Source organism: Sinohyriopsis cumingii, chromosome 4 (assembly GCF_028554795.1).
Source record: "Sinohyriopsis cumingii isolate HCF-2022 chromosome 4, ASM2855479v2, whole genome shotgun sequence".
Lineage (NCBI taxonomy): Eukaryota > Metazoa > Mollusca > Bivalvia > Unionida > Unionidae > Sinohyriopsis > Sinohyriopsis cumingii.
Window position 1 is genome coordinate 115,672,724 of NC_142964.1, and position 13,292 is coordinate 115,686,015.

Sequence of the window (13,292 nt, forward strand, 5' to 3'; positions counted from 1 at the left end):
TAGGTAAATATATATTCAAGCTTGAAGTCATGCATGAAATTTCAGTTCACTTTTAAAATTTAGTACTCATTCTTACACACATAAAACAAAAAACAAACAAACAAAAAAAAATTTAACAAGAATTACCATAATGTCTGCAATTGTTTGGACAATCCAATTTTTCTTGCACCATAAAAAAAAAAATTTTGAAGGGGATGTCAATTATGTACATAACTTAGGTTTTCTTCACATGATTTTGTGAAACTTTGTATTCAAAAATAAGTTGAAAATTATTAATATTTGTAACCAATGATTGTTGGTAAACCAAAATAATTTTAAAAAATAGTAACTGTCAACGTGGCATTGCTTTTTGCCAACTACATGTAACTATTGAATAATCAATTAACTCCTTATATTGTGGAATGTATATTAATATTCCAGCCAAAATCACAAGTAAAATGTTGTAATGAATGTTTGTGTGTGTGTGTGTGTGTATGTGTGTATGATTTAGATTTTTTAACGTAGCTTTAATAATTTTTCAGTCATATCATTACAATGTCACTCTGCAGTGTTACAGTTTATAGTGATGTCTAGCATTGGGGCATCATGCTGCAGACATGCAGCATCATATGTCCCACCAAGTTACACCATACACCAGGCCAACCAGTCCTAACACTAACCTCTTAATGCTGAACGCCAAGCGAGGCAGCTGTTAGTAATATCTTTTAAAGTCTTTGGTATGACTCAGCCGGGATTCGGGATGCTCTAACAACTAGGCCACCGGAGCTTTTTCTTGTAATGAGATGAATATGTAAATAACAGAAGTCCACAATGTAGCTCAGGTATACAAAACCATAACCTTTTTCTATAAAGCTGTTATAATGCCAATGTTTAAGATTGTTATTATTATTGTCATTGTTGTTGTTGTTATTATTATTATTATAAATACAAAAATGCCATTATCTGATGAGAAACTGAAAAACTTATCTGTAACCAACTTACAAAAAGCTTCAATCCAAGAGATTAGTCATCCATTGTTATATTTTTATTAAATATAGCTTTTTGGACATATTACTGCAAGAAACTGATATAAAAATGAATTGTCTTCAATGCAAAGTAGCCTAAAATGTTGATAAATGTCACTATTAAATTTTGATCTAAGCATCATTGATTCTTGAACAGCAATTCTGATTATAAAATGTATACTAACCAATAGTGAATAAGATATTGAAATATTCTTGGCAAAATAATTACCGTCTATACCTGCATAAATGCCCATTTGCATATAAGCCAACCCTGACCCCAAACTTAACAGGCAAAAGACTAAAAAGTGCATGACCCACACCTAATACCACCCATAAGTCCAGCCACATTGAAAATCTTGTTACTGCTACTCTGTCTGAAGGGAAGGTCAAGATCACATGGGGTTTCAGTACAAGAGGTCCTAGGGGTTTAGGTTAGATGTGTGATCTTGTCTTCAGTGATCTACAATAACAATATATACTGGTAGTTGAGACCTTGTCCCACAAATATTAGCTGACCTCCATTCTTCAAGGTTTTCTTTCCCTATAATTATTTGGCTTATATGCTAGTATATACGGCATATATTTTTCACAAACATTTCAGTTTCAACACTCTGTTTTGCTTAAGTTCATTTTTAAATAAATTTTATTATATGCTCATCTTTTTTCTCTGTTAACTTTACACTGTCAGAATTGTTCAGTATTTTACAATATTGCACTCACGCACACAATTCATATTGCACTCACAAAGGAACTACTTTTTCTATTGTAAACAACAATGGACGCAGATGCCATCACTTTTGATTTATTTTATTTGTCTGTGGATGAAGTAAACCAACTGTTCAAACCATTTGAAAGTAGAAATGCCAAAGTTGACTCACGAAAGAAACTATCAATGAAGCAGGTGACTTAACGTGATATCAGAAATGTGCACCAATGGCTGCATGATAATTGCTTTGTAAACAAATCATGTACACTCATGTAGTAGGCGCTTTATGTTTTGGTTGATTAAATTTGATTCTGAATGAACTAAAGCAGACGTTTCGTGGACTGCCATATACCAGCTGCTTTGCTACATTCCACGTTAACTTTTCTGAAACAATGTTTTGGATTTAGGTTGGTGACAGATGTCAGATTTTAAAAAATTGCTGGGTCCCTACAAATAACATGCAAATGACAAGGTATAAACTGTCTTCTTTAGCTGGTAATAAGAATGGCAAAACATATACTTACAGTTTTACATCCTGAATTTCCTCAAAATGTACTTTCCTAGTTCTGCAAATCCAAATTACATGAGCCATGTCATGGATTCTCAAGCTTCAGATTACACATTTCGAAATTGTAGTGTAATTTTGACTATATTCCAAGTGCAATTACATTCTTCTTATTGCACTCAAAATGAAATAAACATTATATTATATAGCATCTTTTTGATAACTGCAATTGAAAGATTTCATATTTTTCCCACATTATGATAAAGTTCAAATTTATCTTGGCAGAGTTATATGCGCATTAATAAAACTGTTGCTGTGTAATGATTAATCTGTGCTTGTGTATTTAGTTTGGAATATGCCATACATTCAGTTACTTTGTTTCTTGTAGTGTATTTTTGTTGACCAAACTAAGCCTTAAGTAGAATAAGAAAATGAGCATATAATAAAACGATATGAACACATTTTGTCGGACGGATATACTGCACTCTCAAGGTCATGCACTATTTCAATCCGAAAAACTCTTTCATATTTTCCCATACAAATGCAGTAACCTATAGTACAATTCAGCATAATGTCAAAATACAGGTATTGCAAAAAGTGCTGATTTCTTCAGAAAATAATTTATACTCAAATTAGTTACAAACTGCAAAAATAAAGAAATAATATTTAGAAGAAATTTGTTTTGTCTTTTCAAAGACAACTTTAAAAACTGTGAACAAACTTCCAAACTTCAACACTTTACTCATCCTCATTCATTTGTCTACTGAAAACATCTCAAGTCCAGTTCTTAATTCACTGTAATTATTATTTTGAATCTGACTCTGAAACAACCCCCAGCAGCCCAAAGGACACAGTAGACCCAATGCACTCTCCTGCATGTTGTAAAAAGTGACTATTGGTAGCAGGAGTCACGGTGATACTGTGGTGATTGTGCTGGACACGTGACCAAAAAAGTGCCTCTTTAAATCCTAACAATGCAACAGCCTGCCAGGTTAGTTGCAGTCCAGGAGTGTCCTTTGGTTTTGCATCTTAATCCATATGTTTTGAAAATAAATAACTGACTTGTGCTGCTGTATCATACAATACCAAACCAAACCAAACCAAACCTTACTGGACAATTCTGCATAAACTACAGATAAAGACTGTAATATACCTTTAGCCATATCTCAGTCAGAGCAGAATCAAATCACTTATACCTGCATATCTCCTTGTACATCAAATTACTTATACCTGCACATCTCCTTGTACATCAAATTACTTATACCTGCATATCTCCTTGTGCATAAAGTCACTTATACCTGCATATCTCTTTGTACATCAAATCACTTATACCTGCATATCTCTTTGTACATCAAATCACTTATACCTGCATATCTCTTTGTACATCAAATCACTTATACCTGCAAATCTCCTTGTACATCAAATCAATTATACCTGCATATCTCTTTGTACATCAAATCACTTATACCTGCATATCTCTTTGTACATCAAATCACTTATACCTGCAAATCTCCTTGTACATCAAATCAATTATACCTCCATCTTTTACCATGCTTAATTATAAACATTGCTGATCCAGAAAATTAACAATGATCTGCACAAATCCAACTTTACATACAATGTCTAGCCCTGTATAAACTATTGCTGAAGTTCAAAAATGAAAGAATTAATGAAATAGCTCACGTGCCAGAAGAGATTTTTACGCAGTGAGACAACATTTTACCACCTTAGCAAAATGTTAAACCTGTTCAAAATTCAAAGATCTCAAAGGCAGTCTATGTGGTAGCTCAGTAGTCAGTATGCTGGATTTGCAACAGAAATGGTGTAGGTTTGATTCTGACCAACAGACGAGCCTGGATTGGCCACTGTAGTCTGTCCTTTGGAAACCTTACTCCATTTTCCCCAAACTTAAATAACCCACTTATTTTGCTGTCCCATAAATACCAAGCCAAACCAAATGAAGCTACCATCCCAGCATATTCTGAAGTGTATCTGTTGTATAAGTAAAAGAACTGTGAGCCAGTCTTAAACAATGCTGATTAACTGAGTCTCTGTTGCTCCCTCAAACAAATCCAACCACTTGATCTCAATAGCTTGATATTGCTGAACTGAATTCAATTATCACAGGAAATGATCAATCCTATCTTTGTATACATATTAAGGCTAGATACAAGGACCCGTGTCACTTCATTGATGACCAATCCTACTTTTGTGTACATGTTACAGCCAGAAACAATAATCTTTGTCGGGAAAAAGAATCACTGGACATTGCAGTCTGCAGCTTCATTTCATTTCTACTTCAATCATTAATAAATAAAACCACATTGATTATCTAGTAATAAAATGATGTGTGAAATTCAATTATCAAAACAAATAAGTAATTATTGGAAATTTGATTAAAATCAACAACATTTGAATTTCATTTATATTATCATCAAATACTAAAAATGGCTGATTAGCCACAGAAGAGCCTGGAATGGTGAAGACAGGACTGAGCTATGCCATTGATACTTCATAAGTGTTTTTTTTTCTTCACCCAAACATGCATCTCAGAATGCTCGTGGTTACTGTACCTTGCAAACAGAAAATCTCAATTAGGTTTTAAAAATATGGTTACACCAATGCTAACAAATCAGAGCCATCCATCATGAAACTGTACATTTTGAGCAATAAATGTTACTCTTGACTTGGAACTTATAATACACCAGATATGTAAATTCAGCATTTAAATTAGTTAAAATATTTTTTTAAATAAAAATGGAATGGAATAAAATTCAATAATAGAATGACCAGACTATTCATTACTACCTCAACAGTGCAACATTACTTTTGGAATGGAGTATAGTTTTACGACAGAGAGAGACCAGAATGTTCACAAGTATCTGTGCAACATTTGTTTTTGGAGTAGGGTTAAATTTTATGATGGAAGAATCTGACTGTTCACAAGTATCTGTGTAACACTGCTTTTGGAATGGAGTAAAGTTCTGTGATGGAGAGACCATTTTATTCACAAGTACCCATGTAATATTGTTGAAACTATGTTAAAAATCCAAATCACACACACACCCATGTAACATTGCTTTTGGAGTGGGGTAAATTTCTGTGATGGAGGGACAAGATTCACAAGTAATCATGTACCCCTACTTGTATACTAGCAGATAGGTTTGAGTACAGGTATGTGTGTGTGACTTGAATTTTTAACGTAGCGTTCAATTTTTTAAAGTCATATGGCTACAATGTCTGTAGTGTGGCAGTTTATGTTTAGCACTGGTGAATCGTGCCGCAGACATGTCGCATCATGTTCCACCCTGTCACATTATTCTGACACCAGATCAACCAGAGTCCAAACACTAACCTCTAAATGCGGGGTGCCATTAGAGGCCACTGCAAGTACCATTTTTTGTAAGTCTTTGGTATGACTCAGCCGGGGTTCAAACCCATGACCTCCTGCATTCAAGGTGGATGCTCTAACCACTTAGACCACCGAAGCAGTTGGTTTGAGTAAGTATGAAAACAACCAACAAAGAATCAAACATAATCCTGATTGTAAAGCTCCTCAATGCTACCAGATTGTCCCGTTAGCCTTTCGTACACTATATAACATGGTCAAATGACGTGTCATTCAGATCTGACCTTGGGTAGCAGAATTCAGTATGAACAAAAATTATTACTGCTTAAATTTATCAAAACCAGTTAAATTTTCAAATTCTCTGATGGACTGAAAAACAACATGCAAGAATGTTCTTATTTGACATAATAAAAGATGTGTGAAAACTTGCTCAGTTTTTTAATTATTGAGCTTAACTCATCACTGGCCTTCACAGTTCCAATATTTTCTTGCAATCCACTGTGGTTGGGCATTGACATCATCTGGGTCAATGATGAAAAGCTCAAATAATATCTTCATACATCATTCACACACTGTCCATTGGATTGAGATGTAAGAATACATACTGCCATGGAATGATATATATTTCTTGTTCCGTCATCATCAGTAATGTCATAAATTAAAGCTATTCTTGTCTTTGTAGAATATGTTTGTAATGTAATTCCTTTTATAATCATATATCCCCATTACCTATGAGGGAAATTATGCCAAAATATTGCTATAACTAAGGTGACCTTTGACAAGGATTAAGTAGTAGAATGGCTGCCGACTCCTTCTACAACAGTTTTCCAACTATATCCTGAAGACAACCCTTCCTGATATCTGTGACTTTTCAAGTCACGTAGGTAATATTGGATCCTCAGACATATCACCCCTTCAACTTCATCACATAGAATCTTTTTCCGATGTTCATGAAATAATTCCCCATAAAAAAATCCACTTGGAACATGGTCTACATCCAGGAATAGCTAATTCCAGTGCTTGAGAATCCACCATATAAAAGTGATATTGACTATACTTGTCGAACCATTTAGTGTTCCCAGAACAAATCAATTAAATGACATCAACCACAGTATGAATGAAGCACGCAATACATGTACATCTAAATGATTTCAACAAAATAATTGTGTACAACAGCATCAGTTAAACATTTTGTTTCTAACAGGATATTTTTATTGATCCACTGTAAATTTGTGGAAATAATCCTTGGTTGTAGCAACTTAACAATAATGATGCTGCATGCATAAATAAAGTTGCTACTGTGAAGAATTAATAGAACAATAAAGAGGTTGGGAGGGGGGAAAGAGAGATATTCATTTTTTGTGAATTGCATAGTCTATTTCATCCCTGCTGTTACCATTAGTTCAAGATAAAATTATTACAATCTAAGAATCAATGCAATGATTAATTTTATAATTCTGATATCATAATAAATCAATCAATCAATAAATACAAAAGATTTGCATCTGCATACATATAAGCAACTTTTAATAACTATAGAGTCTCTTGAAGGGACTGACCCTCTACTGGCCAAAAAGAATTTTAAAAAACTCACGTAAAGACTTCCTTTTTACTGCTGAGTGTTCAAAGCATCACTGATACTCTTCAGTAATATCAAGATTTTCAAATTAGTTGCTGTGGGTGTCAGATTGTCATCATTTTTATTACGGACCAACAAGACATATGAAGTCTTCTGGCAGAAATCCCATGTTGATATGATATCGACTTTTTGTTATGAAGTAACAGTAATAACATTTTCAAGATGGCTGCTAATGTGGTGATATTGGATATCAGATCGGTACCATTTCTATTTTGGACCAAACAGACATTATAAGGAAGCCTCAATATGACCTGGCCATCTACAGTTAAGGAGCTATAACAAGATTTTCAAGATGGCTATTCAATGCCAGTCTGTGTGGAAGTCAGATAGGTTCCAGTTTCACTTATGATCAACGGAAAACTCCATGTTGATATGACCATCCATTCAGGAGGAGTGATATTAACAAGATATTCAAGACAGCATCATATTGATACCAATTTCATTTAGGACCAACTAAGACATCTTTCAGTGATGTCATAAGACATCTTTTCATCTTTCATCTTACATCTTTCATTATCGTAAGACATCTTTCAATGAAAACCCCATGATGGCATGACCATTCATTCAGGAGTAGTCATAATCACATTTTCAAGATGGCCACTGTCATGGATAGACTGAATGTCAGATCAGTACCATTTTCATATTAAGGACCATCAAAGGTATCATAAGAATTTTTCTGGTGAAAACCCCATGTCAATATGACATTTCCCTCAAGAGGAGTTCAAAGTGGTAACAAAGATTTTCAATACGACTGCTGCATATGGGCATTTTGATAACAATAATAATGATGAGGACTTTGTATAGCGCCTAATCTTTAGAAGCTCTAAGTGCTTTACAACATTAGACAACATCTATAAGATAAAAAACATATAATAATATTATTACAAAAACAAACACCATGAAATTAGAAAAAACATTAAAAAATAAAAAACATGCTGAGAATATTTCAAGTAGGAACATTATTAGATCTTTAAGTTTGTTCTTGCAGTCGAAATAAGTGAGTTTTGAGAGCCCTCTTGAATGTGATCACTGTTTCTTTGTGTCTAAGTTCAGTGGGCAATTCATTCCACATTGCTGGGCCTTGGTATGCAAAAGAATGCTGTCCATATGACTTTGTTTACATAGTGGGAATAATGAGTATACGATTGTCAGAGGAGGAGCGTAAGTACCTTGCTGTTGTGTACACATCGGTGAGATCAGATAGGTATGTTGGACTAGAGTCTGACAGTGAAACGTAGCACAGAGAACAAATTTTGTGTTTGATTCTGGATTGAATGGATAGCCAGTGTAGGGTACAAAGCAGCGGGGAGGTGTGCTCTGATCGTGATAGGCACCATTTTCATCAAATGAAAACCCCACTATATGACAATCCATTCAGGAGAAGTAGCAATAATTAGTTTTCAATATGACCAATGCAGTGGCCATAATGGAAGTCCAAGTAACACAGTTTTCATACTGGACCAACTACAGCAGAAAGTTTAATAGTAATCCTGCAAGTAGTTTAGGCAGAGTAGTTTAACAAACTAGTGTTAAAGGACAGATGGACAAAAGACAATCCTACACTCTAATTTTTTAACACCTTTGTGATAAGAAAGGACTCGTTTTCAGTATCTATTTAAGAAAGTTAAGGCCAGTTCACTGAAGCTGTCATTATATTTGATCAGACCTAGTTGTGTTAGCTAGTACTACGTAACAATTATCCGGCTGCATTCCTTCTTTGCGTGTGTTGTAGGGTTTAACGCCATTTTTCAGCACACGATAGGCTATACATGGCGGCCAGTATTAATGGTGGAGGAAGAACCCAGGAAAACCTCGGAAAGAACCACCGACCCACGAGAAGCTACTGGCAAGCTTTCTCACATACCCACATTAGCCGAATCCGAGACTCGAACCCACGCAGACAGAGGTGAGATGGCAGTGATCCGTAACGGAGAGCGCTTTAGACCACTCGGCCACTCGGGGCCCCGCATTCCTTCTTTAGTCTGTCCATCCATCTGCAATTCCATTCAGCTTATTTTACATTCGGTATCATGCCAGTTTATTCATCGTCTTTTGCCATAAGAGTGCCGAAGTGTAGTTATTTTTGAGGGGGAAACTAATGTTAATTATGTAGCTCTATAAAAATTTTTTTTTACTGTTTGTCCAATATTAACACATTCTCCCACGGAGCAGACAATTATCAGAATGCCGCAGTCCACTCACGCACCTAGTTTGGAGCATGCAGAGAACTGTCACCTTTTTAAAGACGATGAATCTGCCAGAACATCAGAGCAGGGTGGGAAAAGGGCATTTGACAATAGCGATGGATAAGTATTGCACAACTAAAATTGGTTACACCTTCACACCAAAAAACTACATTTTATAATCAGTAATTACGTATCTGTCACTCCTGTGTAGATGAATTTATCAGTTACAGGGTTCATATAGAATTCTGAATGATAAGTTCAAAGACTTTTCCCAAACTTTCAAAGACCACAAACACAGATTTCCAAGACCTATTTTCGCTAACATTTTGTATACAAGTAATGTTACATGAGATTATAAACAATGAATGCAAAATGCTACAATATTGTTTAATGATGAAATTCAAACTATAATTTCCTAAACTGCTTTATAATGATCCAGAAGATAGGTTAACATTCATTGCTGTTTCAGAAATATGTAACTTATGCATCAGATTTAATACAAAATAAATTGTTCTCTTAACAGACATCTGCGATGCTTTAAATGCATTATTATAGTTGCTGTTTTTTCTCTTCAATCATTTTGGAACTGAATGGATCATCAAAAGAAAGAAACCAGGAAAACTCGACTACATCCAAATCTAACAACCTTGGACAATTTTAGTTGTGATTATGGAAAGAAAAGAAAATGTTTGGGTTTATTTCAATTTTCAAAGACTTTTAAAGACCTCAGGGTAATCTGCTCGATTTTCCCAAACTTCCAAGGCCTTGAAAATGCTACCTCATTTTTCCCAAACTGTCAAAGACCTTCAAAGACCATAGGAACCCTGAGTTAGGTGAGTATTCTAATGCTCTCATTATAACTAAGAAAATGGAATGTACCCACCATTGTAGAAGAGATCCATGTTTTTCATTACAGAATACTTTGTATCTCTCTGGGCTACATGTGCTGCAACAATAGGTCCCAGTGAAAAAGTGCCTGCGCTTTGCTGAGCTAATGTGTGGAGGTAAAAGGAGGGGAAGGAGTATGGGAACATCAAAATGCTACCTTCATGACTTCCTCCAAGAAAGAGTGAATAAGGTATACATAAGGGGTATCAATGGCTCAAACCTCATGGACTTTTAGTTTCATAAATGAGAGGTCTCAATCGGTAAGGGACTGATATGCTGTCCTAATAGTGGTGACCGTCCAAAGTGAGATAATGGCAGCAGAAATGTCTACAGAGCCCTCATGAGGAAGGAAAAGACATTTTTTCCCACCTTTGCATTTTCCTTTTGATATCTTAAGATAGAAATGGAGGGCCATCACTGTAGATAGGACTTTATCTTGATCATTCCCAGCACAGATTCGAATGAGACTGGGTATCTTGTTAGGTAGAGGAGCTACTGAAGGTAACTGATTTTTGCCTAAAAATACTGGTTAAGAATGGAGAGAAAAAGAATTATAACTTCCATGAAACTGCAGATTGACTGTGTCACTAAGCCACAGAAGGGTGATGAGAACGATCTGAGCACTGTAAGTTCTGACTCTTTGCAGAACTTGAAGTAGCATCTAATCACAGTAAAGGCTAAAGGCACCTACTGCCTGCACTCCTTGATCTAGATTAGGAGAGGCATCAAAGGAAAACATGTTTACCCTGGTCACAAATTGGTCGACCAGGGAACACCTCTCCTATGTAAAATGGGACTCTGTTATGGAGTGGTGAAGAGACCATTCCGTGAGGAGGGCCTTGCCATACCAGGACAGGCTGTCTGCTAATATGTTCTTCTTTCTCGGAATGTGGCAGACTCAGAGGGTGATGTTCTCAAAGGAAACCCAGCAGAGCAGGTTTCAGACCTCCATGCAAAAACAATGGGGTTTGTATGCCTCCTTGATGTTGGAGATATGCTACAACAGATGTGTTGGCCGAGGAGACCATGACACATTGACCCCTTACTCTGTTGATTCACACTTGCAATCTTTGTGATACTGCTTTCATTTCATGGTTGTTGATGCTGAGAGATGATTCAGCTGGAGTCCAAAGACCCTGATGAAATATGCCATCTGCCCCTTAATGAGCACCCCAACCTGAATCTGAATTGCTGACGAAGAGCTAGAAGTGCGTCTCAGGCATATACATGGGGACCCAGTCAGGAATCTGTTCCAGATTCATCCACCTGTGCAAATGATAATGAAAAATTGGTCCTTGAGTGATTAAGGTTGACAGAGGATCTCAGTGTGGTTTTAAGCTTGTGATGAGGAACTACAGAGGTAACATGTACATGTCCTTGGGGAACCAAGTCCACAGTGGCATTCAAGGTCCCAATAGGTAAATGTGAGCATATAATGATGTTTTCCCTTGCAGTGCCACTAAGAGAGCCAGAATTCAATCTATCCAATCCAGTTGAACCCAGACTAAGTTGTGGCTCATCTGAGGAAGCTCGATCATCACCACATAAACAAAACCCTGAGATGGAAGAAGTTCCGACTTCTTGAGGTTGGTTAGAAGACCCAATCAAGTTACTCCTGATGAAGGCACTGAACCTGAATATTGTGGATCAGCCAATCATCATAATACTAGAGAACTGGCTTTTGCAGTAATTGGAGGTATGCTGCTACTATCCCCAAAACACAGGTGAAGACTGGTTGCAGAAGAGATTCCAAATGACAGAACCCAGAATTGAAAAACTTCCTGGTCTAAGCAAAACTGGAGGTATTTCCAGTACGGAGGAAATATCAGGATGTGAGAATAGCAAACCTGAAGGTCGATGGCTACTGCCCAAATTGATGGACAAAGTGCATGCCAGATTGAGGAAGTGGTCTCTGTCTTAAGAAAAGGATCGATTATAATACAAAATTTTATGCCTTTTATGGTATCCAGGAAGATTAGGGATAGAGGATGGGAGAGACATCATTTAGGACCTTTGTTACTGCCCCTTTCTGCAAAAGTGTGTGCACTTCCTCCCTCAATTTCACCAAATTGGACAGGTGGAAGAACATGGGGGTCCTTGATTGGGGGGACTGCACCTGCACCTGGAGTAGGTAACAACTGTTGTTGATGAAAATGAACCATCTATCGTCCATGTTGCTCTATCAAGCCTCTGAAAAGAAGCCTAGATGAGCACCTATGGGTATGTTTGGGAAAGCAATGCACATGAGAGAACTTGGATCCCAAGGGCTATTCCCCACCCCTCTTCTGTAGGAAAGGAAGTTGGGTTAGAGAATTTCCTCTTTGGGAGTTTGCAGTGTCAAATTCTGGTGCACCATGAACAAGACTAACGAGGATATCTAATTACATATTGGACTGGGACTACATCTGTTTTAAAAACTTGGCAGATGGCCTCTGAGGGCTATTTGCATTTTCACGCTCCTGGTCAATTGCAACTGACAATGAGCAGTTGGGATGGATCAGTGCTGATGATCCAACAAGTCTTGAGAAGACCTGCGAAGAGGGTCTTGGCATAGAATGGAACAGCATAGAAGGTCTTTACTTTAAGCAAGCTCTTTGACAAGTTCAATTCAATGTAACAGCGGATACACTGAAAACCCTTTAAAAAATGGCAGATACACTGAAAATCCTTTAAAAAATGCCAATGTGAGAGAAACCACATGTCTGGATGTCTTGGCCACAGCTCCAGCACATGTTGTAAGATGGCTCGATTTTAAGGAGGGCTCTCTCAGCAAAATAAACAATGTGGCTAAAAAGATGTCAGCTTGTGAAGCTATGGTGATGAATAACCTGGCTTTCTGTTCTTTGGCTTAAATTGTTTTGATAAGAAGGCATGCCCAGGCTCCCACTGAAATGCCCATTTTGGATGAACCAGTGTCCAACTGGGGAGGTTTAACAGATGACTTCAAGTTATGTAAACAGTAAAGAGCAACTAGCAGTAGAGATCTGGAGTGTCAGTAATGAGGAAGGGACAGAC

General features: G+C 36.7%; 1 protein-coding gene across 6 annotated transcripts in view; it reads right to left on the minus strand.

Annotated features, from left to right (window-relative positions):
* Positions 1-13,292, minus strand: part of LOC149801933 (multiple C2 and transmembrane domain-containing protein 1-like) — a 237,077-nt gene that overhangs the window by 97,679 nt on the left and 126,106 nt on the right. Inside the window, exon 1 of one of the 6 annotated variants that reach the window (XM_089956320.1) lies at positions 3,960-4,325. The exons of the other annotated variants lie outside the window; for them this stretch is intronic. The gene's annotated coding sequence lies outside the window, so the exon portion shown is untranslated. Of the gene's footprint in view, positions 1-3,959; positions 4,326-13,292 lie in introns of those variants that run through there. 6 annotated transcript variants of the gene reach the window in all.